Raw genomic sequence first — 15,706 nt, 5'->3', positions numbered from 1 at the left:
GGACCAGAATATTCTTGTACCGGCATACATCTCCCTATCCCATCACCAGCCTCCTCTCTCCAAGTAACCACTATCCCTTTTTAAAAAATGAATATGCTACATCTTATGTATATTTCCATAAGTAACATACTGTTTAGTTTTGCTGGACTTTGAGCAAACTTTCTGCAATTTCTATTTCTTACTCCATACTATATTTCTAAAAATCACTCAGGGGAATACCCTAGTGGTCCAGTGCCTAGGACTCCACACTTCCACTGAAGTGGGCACAGGTTCCATCCCTGGTAGGGGAACTAAGATCCCACATGCTGCGCTGCGTGGGACCATTCATGTTGTTACATGTAACAATGGTACATTCACTGGCCCTGTGTAAATTTATAGTGTGAAGATGATACAACTTATTTATTTATTCCCTTCTTGCTGGACATTTGTCTGTTTTCTAGGTTTTGTTTTCAATGAACAAAGTGGGTGTGAATTTTCTTATACATATCTCCTGGTCTACACGTTTCCCTCTTGGGTGTGTGAAACCTAGCTGTAGAATTGCTGGGTACGTACAGATCCATCTTCGCAAGGTAATACCTAACTGTTTTCCAAAGTAGTTGCACCAACTTACAGCCTTACCAGTATGGTATGAGTTCTTGTTGAGCCATATCTTTACAACATCTCATATGATCGGACATGTTCATTTTTGCCAATATGGTTTGTGTATCGGGTATTACATTGGGGTTTTAACTTTTGTTTGTCTAATAACGAATGAAAGTATTTCTTCTTATGTACTGTATCAGTTTCTTAGGGCTGTTGTAACAAATTACCACACACTGGGTGGCTTGAAACCACAAAAATGTTTTGTCTCACAGTTCTGGAAGCCAGAAGTCCCAAATCGAAGTGTTGGCAGAGCTGTGCTCCTTCTGAAAGCCCTCAGGAAGAATCCTTCTGTGCATCTTCTGATTTCTGGTGGCACAGGCATTCCTTGGCTTGTGGCTGCATGAGTCCAATCTCTACCTTTGCCTTCATATAGCCTTTTAGCTCTGAGGGTCTCTCACCTGAATGACTCTCACAAGTATGCTTGTCGTTGGATTTAGGGCCTACCTGAATAATCCAGGATGATCTATTTCGAGATTCTTAATTTAATTACATCTGCAAAGACCCTTTTTTCCAAAAACGTCAAATTCACAGGTTTTAAAGATTAGGACATGGACATTTAAGGATTAGGACATGGGGTGGGGCACAATTTAACCCATTACAAAAATAATCACCATTCATACTTCCTCTGCCTGAAACACAGGTTCATGGGTTTCTTTTTTTCCATTTTTTTATTGAAAGTTTCCTGTTTTTCTATTGAGCCTTTTTCTTATTGATTTGTTGAACTTCTTTACATTAAAGATACTCATTTTTTGTCAATTATATTTGTTACATAAGTATTCTCCCAGTCTGTGGCTTACATTTTTACTTCTCAACATGGTGTCTTTTGATAAGCAGAGGTTCTTAATTTTTATGTAATTAAATTTGTCAATCTTTTCTTTCCTGGCTAGAACATTTTGTCTTATGTAGTAAACCCTCCCATAGCCCCAGATAAATTATTTTATTATATTTTCTTCTAAATATTTTAACTACTGGGGGACTTCCCTGGCAGTCCAGTGGTTAAGACTCCGAGCTCCCACTGCAGGGGGCACAGGTTCGATCCTTGGTCGGGGAACTAAGCTCCCATATGTCACGTGGCAAGGCCCAAAATAACCAAAAAACAAAAAAAACCATTGGCCTTACAGCCTTACATCTTTCATTCATCAAGAGAAACTTTTTGTGTCTAGTATGAGATAAGGATCCACTTTTACTTTTTTCCATGACTGGGGGATAGCCAGCTCTCCTTCATCCTGTTTTGATCTGGAGCCGCAACAGTTATCTTACAATAACGTGACTGCAAGCTTGTGGATGAAAGACATAATCTGACATGACATAGGAACTTATGATATTGCCAACATTTAAGTGACAATCAGCTATATTGCAGAGCACAATTCAACAGATATCACTTAGAAAGAATAAGAAAATCCAGTTCAACATTCCTACTTTAACAGGGTAATATACATGACATCCTACAAACCTTAACTGATACAATTGTATATACATTGAAGTATATCTTTAGTCAGGTTTAACTGTCATTGCAAGTAATTAAGAGTAGTTGCTTTGCATTTGGGGTTACATATTTACCAGATGACATCACTGAATAAAGTGGTGTCAAGAAACACCTAGGTTATTAACTCTCTCTCACCTGCCAGTTGGATGAATCAGCAGTGCCCTGTGTAGTCTGGGTAACTGCGGGCACAGTTGGTTCATTGCATGCCCCTTCAATTAATCATACAAATCAGCCAACTGTGTGGGACAGTCAATTGAATCCGTAATTTCATGCCTAATAAATTTCACAGGTACACACAAAAGTAAATCTCCCTGAGGTCTCAGGAAACCCAGTTTCACAAAATGTATTGCCCTTTTTGCACACAAGGAAGGAAATAACTGCTTAATTTAACTCAATCCATAATCTCCAGATCACATGAATAACACAAGTCTTCCTTTAAAAAAGTCACAATTGGAGAAGAAAACATGATCCTGATATTTATGCACTGTGCTCTTTTTGACTCTGTTTTGAAATAGTCATTTGTGGGTTTAGAAACCTCCACACCCGTTGTGTCCAAAACGGTACCATTAGCCACCTATGACTATGTACATTTAAATGAATTAAAATAAAACAAAACAAAACATTCCGGTCCTCATTTTGCACTAGCTACATGCCAAGCAGTCAACAGCACCACACAGGAGAGCGCGGAGAGAACACTTCCATCTGCAAATAAAGTTCTTCTAGATAGTGCTTTTCTAGACACTTTCTTCCACTCTATTCATTTGGCTCTAAATGTCGTACTTTAAGGTTTACCAAGTGTTTTCTGATCCATGCTTTTACTGAGTCCTCACTATATTATTGGTAGAAAGGCATTATTCAGAGGGTCTTTATCTACTGTTGAGTAACAATTCCCCCCAAAACTTAGCAGCTTAAAATAACATTAATTATCTCACAGAGTTTCTGAGGGTTGGGGAATCTAGGAGCAGCTTAGCTGGTAGATCTGGCTCAGGGTCCCTCAGGAGGCTGCAATGAGATGTGTGCTGGGGCTGCAGTCAGCTGAAGGCTTGTGGAGGCCTCACTCAGGTGGCTGTTGGAAGAAGCCTTCAGTTCCTTCTTCATGTGGGCTTTTGACTTGCCCCAGAGCGAGTAATGGGAAAGACAGAGACAGAGACGGAGAGAGAGGGGGAGGGAGGAAGGGAGATCACTGTCTTGTATAACCTAATCTCAGAGGTGACATACCACCACTTCTGGCTCGTCCTACTGTTACACTGACACTGGTTGGTTTAAGCTATGGGAGGAGATAACACAAAGGTGTGAATGGCAGGAGTTGGCCATCACTGGGCCCATCTTAGAATTCAGCCAATCACACTGTTTTTTAAGAAGCTCAGTAACTCGTCAAGCTCACACAGTCGGTAAACATTAGAGGACATTAGAGGTAGAAAGCTCATCTAAACCCTCTGACTTTTAACTCCTTTCTTCCACAGTACTCTGCCTTCACCCATCTACGTGTTACCTCAACCTCCTTAAACAGTTCGGCTTTTTTGTAAACCAACGACACAGACTAATAATGACGACTAACGTTAACCTTGCAAACGTTACAGCTGAGATTCAGAGGGTCTCAGATGCTTGATTAATACTAACACTTGCTCCTCTTCTTTTCTTTGCTTTCTCAGGGAAAAAACAAACAAACAAACAAAAAATTACAGAAGAGTAGAAAGAACAGGAGCCTGCTACTGACAAGCACTCTCTCCTTGACCAAACTCTAGACAGGCTCCTTGAAGCCCCTTGACCTTGATCTTGGTGTCCATCCTTGTCGGGCCTCATCTCCCAATTGTAGCAAGAATCCTGTTCAGCTGGTTTCACAGGATTCCCCACCCTGGATATCTGACAAAATGCCTTTTCTCTCAGCATCCCCCAGGTAACATCTGATCACCCTGGCCTGCCTTCAGCAAGAATCCCATCAGGTCGGCTTAGCCAGATTCCCCTTTTGCCCCTGATGTTCTCCTCTTAGTACCTTTCTATTCATTGACGCTCACCTTGCTCCTTGTATAAATCCTCACTGTTCCTTGCTGCATTCGAAGTTGTCTCTCTTTCCTGCTGCAAAAATGCCACCTCTCCAGACCCTACACCTATCATAATGGTCCTGATTAAAGTCTGCCTTAGTGTTTCACAAGTGTCATGAATAATTTTTTTCAATGCTACTCCAGAATAAACATCAAGTGGAGGGGAAGAAATAAGAGGAAGTTTCCTTCGTTCTTTGTCTCTCCTACACCTAACCACACAGAAGAGACTTTTTACAAATTGTTGCTCAGGAAAGTGCCAGGGGCAAACTATCTTCCTTCCTAAACACACAAAACAACAAAGCTGACTTATACAGCACCTTATCTTCAACCATAGCACATCCGATTTTGGTTTTGTTTTTTTTACAGATCCATCCTCACTTTTTTTAACATCTTTTTTGCAGTATAATTGCTTTACAATGTTGTGTTAGTTTCTGCTGTATAACAAAGTGAATCAGCTATACATGTACATATATCCCTATATCTCCTCCCTCTTGCGTCTCCCTCCCACCCTCCCTATCGCACCCCTCTAGGCGGTCACAAAGCACCGAGCTGATCTCCCTGTGCTATGTAGCTGCTTCCCACTAGCTATCGGTTTTACATTTGGTAGTGTATATATGTCCATGTCACTCTCTCACTTCGTCCCAGCTTATCCTTCCCCCTCCCCGTGCCCTCAAATCTATTCTCTACATCTGCGTCTTTATTCCTGTCCTGCCCCTAGGTTCTTCAGAACAAACTCTTTTTTTTTTTTTAGATTCCATATATATGTGTTAGCATACGGTATTTGTTTTTCTCTTTCTGACTTACTTCACTCTGTATGACAGTCTCTAGGTCCACCCACCTCACTACAAATAACTCAATTTCGTTTCTTTTTATGGCAGAGTAATATTCCATTGTGTATATGTGCCACATCTTCTTTATCCATTCATCTGTCGATGGACACTTAGGTTGCTTCCATGTCCTGGCTGTTGTAAATAGAGCTGCAATGAACATTGTGGTACATGACTCTTTGAATTACGGTTTTCTCAGGTTATGTGCTGAGTAGTGGGATTGCTGGGTCGTATGGTAGTTCTATTTTTAGTTTTTTAAGGAACATCCATATTGTTCTCCATAATGGCTATATCAATTTACATTCCTACCAACAGTGCAGGAGGGCTCCCTTTTCTCCACACCATCTGCAGCATTTATTGTTTGTAGATTTTTTGATGCCTCATTGTAGTTTTGATCTGCATTTCTCTAATGATTAGTGATGTTGAGCATCCTTTCAAGTGTTTGTTGGCAATCTGTATACCTTCTTTGGAGAAATGTCTATTTAGGTCTTCTGCCCATTTTTGCATTGGGTTGTTTGTTTTTTTGATATTGAGCTGCGTGAGCTGCTTGTAAATTTTGGAGATTAATCCTGTCAGTTGCTTCATTTGCAAATATTTTTTTCCCATTCTGAGGGTTGCCTTTTCATCTTGCTTATGTTTTCCTTTGCTGTGCAAAAGATTTTAAGTTTCAATATCTAGAAATATTTTTGGACACTGGAGAGGAAAGAACAGTAGGAATGAAGAAGAATCTTTTAGTTGAACAGATAAAATTTCTAAGTTTTATTTTTGTCTTCATTATGGTAGAGAAATGGGCAGTTTGCAAGACTGATCGTTTTGCATCTAAAAACTTCTTTTTCACCATTAAAGGAAAACTCCAAGAGTCCTTCCATTTTGTCAGTAGAGTCAGTCTCAATTCCTATTGACCAATAAGTTGAGGAGGTACATCCATTTATCTTTTCTTTCAAATAATTCCTTGTACATTTAAAGAAGGATGACCTAGCTGTGGGAGATGATGTCAGGCACAAATAAGCCAAATCCTGACACGATCCAGCTTAAGTAAGATGAAAACTTATGCTCTCCCGTTAAAAGAAGTGTTGAGTTGGGATGGCCTTCAGAGATAGTCGATTCAACCTCATTGAGAACCCTCATCTGCCTTCCCAGGTTTAGGCCTCATCCTCCACAAGTAAGATGGTGGTAGCAGTCCCAGGCATGACCTCCTGACCTGACAGTGTCCATAGGGAGACATAATGTCTCTTGTGGATCTTCCTTAGGAGGGAGGAAATTTTTTTCCAGAGGCCTCCAGTAAACATCCTCTAATATCTCATTGGCTACAACTGGCCCACATGTTCATGACAAATGGGTACAGAACTACCATGATGGGCTTAAATAGATCATCTGTTAGAGAAAGGAGACTGGGGGACTATCATAATTCTTGTTTCCCGAATGGGGTCCTCTTAGACTCTATATCAGATTAGTTTTTATGACCAAAAAAATTCTACCAGGAAAAGGGATAGTATCTTAACAGTAAAAAAAAGTATAGATAGAGGGAATTTCCCATCTTGTCATATGGAAAAGTATAAATTAAAGAAAGGAGAATTGGAGAGATAAAGCAACCCTAGTGGTTCCAGACCAGGAAAAGGAAACAGTATAAATTGAAATGTTGATCATGAAATCCTATGAGATAGTCCTTGTCAGAATACAGTGAGAATCATTGGTATGTATTTTTCTGCTGCTCAGACTAAACAAGTTAAAAGTCAGACAATGATTTCAAATTGAAAAGAAATGTGTTTTGGAGTACTCATATCGACCTAGGAAAATAGGTAAGCCAAACAAGTAATGAATGTATTACATATCTATTACAAGACACAATCAGTGGTGTTCTCCCTCTGTGATTAAAGGACCCACTTTTAAACAATTTTTTATCCATATTTGGTGAAGCTGCTAGAAAGGACCATCTTTCTCCAGCCATCATTTGATAGTTTTTGATACCCTACTCCTCTTAGGTTGCTTCTTAAACCACAACACTGCTGACAAAGGCCTTGGTTCATAAAGGGTGCAAATGAGGTGTAGGGTATAAGGAGCTGGTGTATTATATTGACAAGCATGTTGGCTATGAAGACAGTCAGCCCTGAGTTTCAGTCCAAAATGTGACCCAACATGAGTTATCTAATCTACCTCAACCTCACTGTTTCATCTAGAACATGGAGGTAGGGTATAATTGCTAATACCCTGTAGAATTTAGTAAGAAATCCATGAGATGATGCATATAAAGAAGTTGGAACAGAGGCTAGGTTATAATTGGCATTAAACCCATGTTATTTATTACTGTTGGTTCTACAAAGCCTCATAACTGAGAGGGAGTGGTAGGGTGAGAAATAGTGAGTAAATTTGAGGAGAATAATGATACTGTATTTGTTATCTTCATTCTTTACTGTATCTCTCACAACAGGTGAGGCAGTCTGTTTGCTTGTTTGTTTGAGATCACTTTAGAAATGCCACCTTTATAAAGGAAAGTGAGACTCCCAAAATTCAGTAATAACCAAGTACGTTAGATTTTATGTGGCAAAGACTCAAACCAGATTTATTGACCTTGAGTCTAAAGTTCTTTTTACTGCCTTTATTGAGAAAGTATTTCAACAAATTCTGCATGATTCATTGCTTACTGCTCAGAAAGGTAGACGTGGAATCCTTCAATCCCCGAGCTGGGAAAGCATCACAAGCATGATACTTATCCAGCAGAATCTGTTTCCAAACCACATGGGGATGTTGATCTTGCATTTGTAGGGACAGAAGGTCCAAACCAGCCTTTTTCACTATGTATGTATGCCAGAATGAAGGTAAACTTTATTTTTTATTTATTTATTTTTTTAGTAGTTAGCCATTCTGCGTAATGCCTCCAAATATTTTCCTGATTGGCACTGGCATCTGGAATTTCACCATTAGAATAAAATTTTATGATTAAGGTTTAGCTTTAAGAAAGCCCTTGTTACAATGCCCTTGGAAGGGACCAGGGAAATGAACATATTCATACCCATAGTTAACCACTACTGATTCTTACCAGATTGACTAGTTGTCTGTTCTAATGGCTCTCTTGGTGAGTACAAGCAATCCCAAAGGAGAGCTGTATTTAAATGCAAAGGATAAAATAATTCCAAAGTATGGAGAAGTGGAGATAGCTGAACAGTGCCTCATCTTCAGGAAGTGTAGGGGAAAGGGGGTGTAGGAGATGAGAAAGCAGTTAAAAGGAACAGAGAGGGTGGGATGACAGAAGTCAGTCAGCCTACTTAGAATTATTTAGTCCTAGGACTATTCTTAAAAATGTTTTAGAAATCTCTTCTGCTTTAAATTGAGTGATTCCCCCTGGTTTTCGTAGTCAGCAATGATTGAAAACAACGGAAAGGCCATGTTAAGCCATGTTAATATTTCTTAATCACCAAACACACCTAACTCATTAAATTTTGAGTCCTTTATAGTTTCACTTAGCATATTGCTGTTGGTACTTGATAAATATTTGTGAAATGAGTGAATCCTTCTGTGATTCTGTTTTTTTTTTTTAACTTTGGAATTGACTCAGTGTTGGATGCATGGAAATTGTAATATAATGCTTGATGTAGCCTTCCAAAAACAATAGCAAAGTCTGTAACAGCATTGTCCTACAGAACTCTGTCAGGATAAAAATGTTCTTTCATTGGCCCTGAACAATATAGCAGCCACTAGTCACAAGTGGATACCAAGTACTTCAAATGTAGCTAGTGAGACCAAGGAACTGGCTTTTAATTTACTTAGCCACTTGTGGCTAGTGGCTACCTATGGTATTGGACAGTGCAGGTCTAGAGGTTTTATTTAAAATGTTCTGCCCCTTTCACTTTGTTTTTTTAAAAAGCAGCTATTTCTATTAATACCATCAATTATTATATATAAGTTCCTATCGTTTGTATTTTTTTCTTTTTGTATTGGAAATAATTTGACCTACCTATGATAACGCTAAAGGTGAGTATAGAAAACCAGACTGACTTGCATGGCAGCATCTGGGGGAACTTATGTGTATTATTTATAAAAAACTTACAATCTGCAGTCAATTTCTAATTTCAACTATTGACATAAAAGGAGCGAGCCTGTGTAGATGAAATAGTGAAGCATGAGAGGTCTGTCCTCTGCACTAACAGGCTGGCCTTTCAAGTCAGTCTGTCCTTTTATTTCCTCCTCCCTCAGGAATCTGGCACCTTCTGGGTGCCCTCCTCTCCTTTCCATAACAAAATTCTTTGGGATAACCTCCTTGTAACTCTTCCTAATTGTATAGATGAGAAAACAGACACTGCAAAGAACCAGGGAGGGTAAGACAAGGACTATTGATGAACTCCTATGTGCTTACTAGACACTGTATATGATGCTGGGGAAAAGTGCCTGCTTGAGCATTGCCTCCCTGGCAAATAAATATTTTTGAATGGAAATACACACACATTTTTACAAGGTGAAACAGACGAGGAAACTGAAATTTAGAGAAGTTATATGACTTCCTTAAGGCTAAGCACATCCAATGCTCCAACACAATCTTCTTTTCTCTTAACTGTTTAACTCCTTGCCATGTTTCCTGTGTCCTAGGGGTTTTGCTCTTTGCCTTCCAGAGATAACAGCCAGCTAAACTGACCGCTAGATTTACATCAACGGCTGCAAAGGTATTAACAGAACCCGCTCCAGTCCCCTGCCCTTTTCCAGGGAATTTTAATGCTAACCTTCTGGGGACAGTGTCAACTCACAGAAATGGCTCCCTGGGAATTTCACGCTGTTGAGGAGATTTTATTTTGGTACTTTAGCGGCGTTAAAAATATATATATATTCCAGAGTAGGTTTTTTCCTGGAGTCTGGACGCTTACGTAGAAAGGACGTATTCACTTACAAACTCCACTTCAACAGCGTTTGCATCTGTCTTAGTCTACAGCACGAGTAGCCGACCGATTTGTGTACTGGCCCCCATCACTACGGATGACTTGTAGGAAACATTAGAAACTGGCTCCTCCTCCACCTCTCCCTCCACCCCTTGGATCCTTGTACGCTTCAGAGTACGATCTAAAAACGTAGGCGCTTTTGGAGAGGATTTGAACATTAAAATATGGCTCCGTGATTTTCAACACAAAGACCACAAACAGCGCTAGAGCACAAGTATTTAAAATAGATCACATCCTAAAGTTGGAAGGCTACAAAGTACAAGTCGTCCAGGCTAGTCCGCAGAGACTGTTCGTGCTTCCGCCCTGCAACAACACGGCAGGCGACACGTCGCGACGAATTTCAGCTGCAGAAGAGGAAGAGCATCACCTGCAGTTCGAGGCGTGGGAAACGCGGCCGGAGGCGGGCTTGCGAGAAAGCCAGCCGGAGAGGTGCGCGCCGCGGGGCCGCCCCGGCGCCGAGTGCGAGGAACGCCGGCGCTCGGCGGAGCCCGGGAGACGCGGCGGGGTGGAGAGGGGCAGACGCTTCACTGTCGGGACTGCAGCGGCCACAGAGACCGCTGCGGCAGGAGAGCCGGCCGAGCTTCCGAGCCCGCGGCCGCTACTGTCCAGGAGGCGGACCCCGCGGGAGAATCCCGTCCAGGCGGCGGGGCTGGGGGCTAGGCGGGGCGCTGACGTCACCTCCCCTCCCCCACCTCCTCCAGGCGGGAGGGAGTGGGGAAAGAGGCAGTGATCCGCCGCAGCTCCCAGCCGCAACTCCTAAACTCAGCGGCTCGCTGCCCGGACATGTCCTGACAAACTTGGTTTCTCTTCGGCCCTCTCTCTAGCCCTCGCGCACTCTCATTTCGCCTCCTTTTGCTGCTCAAGTTTCCCCCAGGACGGAAGCCTCCGGAGATGCGGCCACCTGGGCGGCGCGGGCGGATCGCACTCTCGTTGGCGACATGCTGAAGATCCGAGGGAAGCAAAGTTGGTACTTCATACACGGCTTGTAACAAATATTCAAATCGCGTGGCGATTACGGACCTGCCGGGACTTTAAAGCAGAACACCGAGGACTCGGCTGGACGGGTGAGTTCTTTCTTGAGTGCAAGTCTTTCCGTATTTAAGTTTAAACGTTAATGAAATTGCGTGGGGTGTTTGACTAGTACAGGGAAGCGTGTGCATCCTACCGGCTTTCCGCTCGGCGAGCTGCACACCCGCCCTGGCCGTGCTTGACTCGGGAATGAAAGATCAGTATGCATAGGTTTTGGAATTCATAAAATACTTACAAAGCACTGTTCAAAAGAACTTGAAAAGCTATGCTGTTTGTGCATTATTTCAAATGTAACTTATTATAGAAATGGTGCCCAGGGAGGGCGCATTGGGTGCCCCGTGATCTGCAGTGGCGCAGCGCCCTCTAGTCCGGGCACCCGGCAAAGCGCGCGCTCTCCGCACGGACGGCGAACTTGGACCTGCCGGGCGCTCTTGGGACGTGGACGTGAGGTCCGTCGCCGTCACCCTAGCCTTCACTTACCACCCACTCCGGCCCATTCTATATCTAATATACAAATACCAGCTTGGGTGGACTGGATGCAGAGGCAGTGCTGGCGGAAAGCTTTTTTTGTTTTCGGGAACCCATCCCCCAAATTTTCTAGAGCCTTTGGGTACTGGGTTAGGGAGGATCGACTATTGAGAGGACAAACGTGAAGCTTGTACTACATTTCTTGTTCATGTGAAGGTAATTAGCTGGTAGCAAAAAGGCACCTCTGTTTCGTTCCGTTGGGGCTAAAGGATCAGTAAAAACGTGGCAGCACCGGACTGAGAAATCTCCATCTCTGGCTCTCGGCTGTTCCTCTGGCGACGAAGTGCAACTTCTTTCAGGCAATTAGGTTTTCAGTGGACCCGGCAAACTGGGATTCCCAAACAGATGTTTTAGTCCAAGTAAGCGTTATTAGTTATTAGTGAATGGTAATTTTCTCCAGGAATTCTTTTGTGTCATTTTAAAAATCTTGTGATTTTACGTTATGGGATGGTGTCTTTTTACCTTTTACTGTTCTTCTCCTCCCCCGCCCCCCGCATCCCGCCCCAACAAACTGTTGGTGTTCGTGTGTGATTGTGTTTTGTTTAGAGTTAGACTTCGGCAACGGGCACAAACGAGTTGAGCTTGGAGACCAGATAACCTACTTTCGAGGTGTTCCATGTATGAAACTCACCTGTAACTCCAGGAGCGCTTTGCCGTGGCCAAGTGTTTGGATGATGATGTTTGCTGGGTGTGTGAATTTCTGTGTATTCTAAATAACGCGCAGGGAATACACCACATACTCTTAGTGCTACGAATCAGCACACTCATTCTGCAGGCATTATTTTTCCTTCCCAGCCATGACCTTCTAGACACATTTCCCCCCCCCCATCACCTTCTTTGAGATGGCATAAGAGGAGACTGCATTAACTTTGAAATAGGGAAATTATCTCCTTAACCCTAGACCCCCTTACCCCCATTTGCCTCGTAGTTCTTCCAGCAGCCCCCTCCACCGGTTCCAGGGAAATCATCTCTTCGTCCTCACAGCGTTAACGTATTAGAGCTGCACAAACTTTCCGAGGTCAAGGCCGCCCTCTTCTCCCGGCTGTTTCCCAGCGCCCGGGAGCACTTCGGGCTGCGCTGAGCCGGCGCCTGGAGCTCTGCCCGCGCTGAGGACCGGCTCACAGCACCGCGATGCCCGGACTGCGCGCTCCGGTGTGGGGGGAGTTCCCCGAGTGGGCCTTCTGGACGCCCGGGGTTTCCCCTTCTCCCTGCGGAACTTGTAGTTTCACGTCAGACTGCGTTCACAGCCTGCGGGGTGTACTTACCGTGTGGGAAAGCGCACGAGACGGCACCGCTGCCTTTTGTCCCGCAGACCTGGGAGTCAGGGGTGTCTGCCGGCGGAGGCCGGCGTTGGGGTTCGTAACCACGGCTGGAGAAGTTCCGGGGTCTAACCAGCTCTGCGCAAAGAGGTCGCGAAGGAAGCGTTTTCACTTTCCCGGGATTTTAGTGCACTGTAGATTGAAAAAGGAAGTAGGTTCCGATCTAACTGCATTCCTTTTGAGACCTTTTGGAAGATTTTATTCCACCAAGCAATTGCAGACCTACAGCCAAGACATTCAAATTCAGATTTAGGAATTCCCTGAAGGTTCCCGTGAATCTAAAGGAGGAGGCGTGGGAAGCTTTTTCTTTAGTCCTTAGCTCTTTTTTTTTTTTTTTTAGCTAAGTTAATGTTCCCCCTTTCCTAGTAGGGAGCATTCTCTATTACCTGCACAAATCTGTGTGCTGGCCATAACTAACCTCGGCACTAGAGCGAGCCCCAATCTGTTCCTCGCGGTGTCGCTAGGTCATCCTGGACACTCGCTGGTCTCCTGGAAAGGAGTTGGCTGCTGTAGCTGCTGGGAGATCTCTGACCCTTGGCGGGGCGTCGTAGCCCGGACCCCGCGGACTGGGATTCCGGCTGCCAGGGAAAGTCGGGTCGAGTTTCTGCGCGGGAGAAAAGAGCGCCGGCGCGAGCGGGCGTGGCTGCGAGCGGAGGGATATATCCCGCGCCGGGTGCGTGAGGCGCCGGGTGCGTGAGACGCCGGGGCTGCACCGGCCGGACTTGGAGTGGGGCTCGCAGGTGGCGGGGCGCTGCCTCAGAGTGGGGCGCAAGGAAAGCGAGGGCGGGCCGCAGATACCATGCGGCCCTGCGGAGCCAGTGAGGCCCCGGACCGACCCGGACCCCGCTCGGGGGCGCGCTGAGGCGGCGAGGTGCGCGCCCCCGAGAGCGCCGCCGCCGCCGCTTCGGGCTAACTTTGCTGTAAGTTTGAAGGAAACCAGTTGGGGCTTGAGGGCGGTGGGCGAGGGGCGCAGCGGCGCACTCGGTGCCATTGCGCGGCCGGGCCGAAGCCGTATGTGCCCGCGGGACGACCAACTTGCTGCTGCCGGGTGGCGGGCTTCCGGCTCGTTGGGAGCTTGCCCCTCACTGTCCAGTCCAGGACCGAGCGCCCCCCGGCGCTCTGGGGACGGGATGGAAAGAAAGAGACCCGCCGGACGGTGGTGGCGCCGAGGCCCCTGCCCACTTGGAAAGTTCAGGGCAGGCCCTGGATTCGGGTGGGTGGGCGGAGGCGGATGGGCGGGAGCGGTTAAGGCGCGACGTGACCCGAATGGTAATTACCTACCCGACTGCTGCTGCGAGCTGGCGGCGGCCCCGGCTGCACCGGCTCTGGCCCCGGAGCCATTGCTGGAAATCAAAGCGGCAGCCGCGGCGCGGGGTTCCCGGCGGCCTCTGGGCGAGAACTTCCGCCTCGCCCGGAGCTCGGAAACTTCACACGCGCGTTCCACTTTCTTCTCTCCGGTAACACGCGTGCCTGTTAAAGACTTATCTGATCTCGCTCCGCGGCTAATTTCTTGCGATTTGTAAGATATTCACAGCGTTGGTGTGATGAAAGGAGAGGCCAACTGCTAAGGGATGGGATCTTTGAAATGGAGTCACCGAGTTCTTTTAGATGTTTCGTGCCCTGAAGGAGTGCTGTCCTGAGGTTTGAGTTGTAACTGGTTGAATGTAGTTAAGCATAGGTGAGTGATAAATATCGGGGCTAAACATTTGCAACTGTGCTATCCGTTTGTTTCTTTTTTGGAAGAGAAACTTCTAAGATCTTTTTTTTTAAGAGATTCTGGTTCTTCAGTGCTTTTTCTTTCTCTAAGTGCTTTCCTCTAGGAAGCTAAGTTTCTGTTGTCTCTTAAGAGTTTTTTTGTTCCCACTGATGTGAATTGCGGGACTTTGAAAACAAGGACGCGATTGTTATGCGTTAGGAAAGTAAACTCATAAATATTTTCTGTGCAGTTAGAGGTTTTTTTTTTCCTTTATGTGTCTGAACTATGATTTCATTAAATAGCTTTTGTTAAGCAACTCCTATTTACAGTGACTGAAATCGGAAAAAGATTTAAAAGGCAAATGATCTTCAGTTATTTATGTATCTTTCACAAAAGCAGATTCTTGAGGCGTCATACATTCAGAGATAGGTTTCAATAGTTTAAGATAGCTGCACGTGTTAAAACTAGGTTATGGTGATGTTTTTTTCATGTTACTCTTAGCGTTGTGGTTATCCAGCACATCGAGTTACTGCAGTTACTCAGAGTGTGTTTCTCCAGGTATATAGGTTAATTCTGATGTTTGGCTTTGTGTTTTAGGACAGCTCTCTGGTTCCACAAGTGGAATTATTATCCCCCTTTCTTTTCTATATACTTAAGCTTTAAGATGGGTGTAAAAGTGCTTAAAACATTACATAATTTTTAAAAACAACGATGAATGTAACTCAATTATGTCAAACATGGCATTTAACACGTTCATAGTAGGGTTTGATTTGAATAAAGTGTGCATTTGTGTACCCATTACTTGAAAAATGAATATCTTAAATGAACTAATTCTTTGTCACTCTGAAAGGAAGTGAAATTCTTAGAGGACTTCATAAAAATCTTTCAGGCCACCTGCATATCTATTCATTTGTATCTTTTAATTAGTCACTAGAAGTACACCAAGTGGTTTTGCACCATGTTAGTAGACCATTTAAATCCATGTTATGGTCAGGTGCCAAAAGAGGATCTAAAAATTATATGCAAACTACTACTGTTTTCCTCCCCCTGATCCCATGCCTTCCTAGTGTATGTCTTTAGACTTAGCTCTCAAGTTGTCTCCGAAGTAGTCATTTCTTTGAATGCTAGAAGTGAAAGGGATGTTACAGATTATTTTAACTCCTTTAACAAGTCTACTGCCACCTGTTTTCCACCCAAATTTTGCGGATTTTA

The 15,706-nt window shown here is 44.2% G+C and overlaps 1 protein-coding gene across 8 annotated transcripts in view; it reads left to right on the top strand.

Moving 5' to 3' along the window:
* The first annotated feature begins 9,803 nt into the window (after positions 1-9,803).
* The window catches only part of FAT1 (FAT atypical cadherin 1), a 121,595-nt gene continuing 115,692 nt past the window's right edge, over positions 9,804-15,706 (top strand). For 2 of the 8 annotated variants that reach the window (XR_004347869.1, XM_032618474.1), the window contains exon 1: positions 10,334-10,986. The gene's annotated coding sequence lies outside the window, so the exon portion shown is untranslated. The other 6 variants (XM_032618475.1, XM_032618470.1, XM_032618471.1 and 3 more) reach the window with 6 other exon arrangements.

Source organism: Phocoena sinus, chromosome 21 (genome assembly GCF_008692025.1).
Source record: "Phocoena sinus isolate mPhoSin1 chromosome 21, mPhoSin1.pri, whole genome shotgun sequence".
NCBI classification, from domain to species: Eukaryota; Metazoa; Chordata; class Mammalia; order Artiodactyla; family Phocoenidae; genus Phocoena; species Phocoena sinus.
Note: the sequence above shows the minus strand (reverse complement) of the source record. Positions and strands in the feature narration are given on the sequence as shown.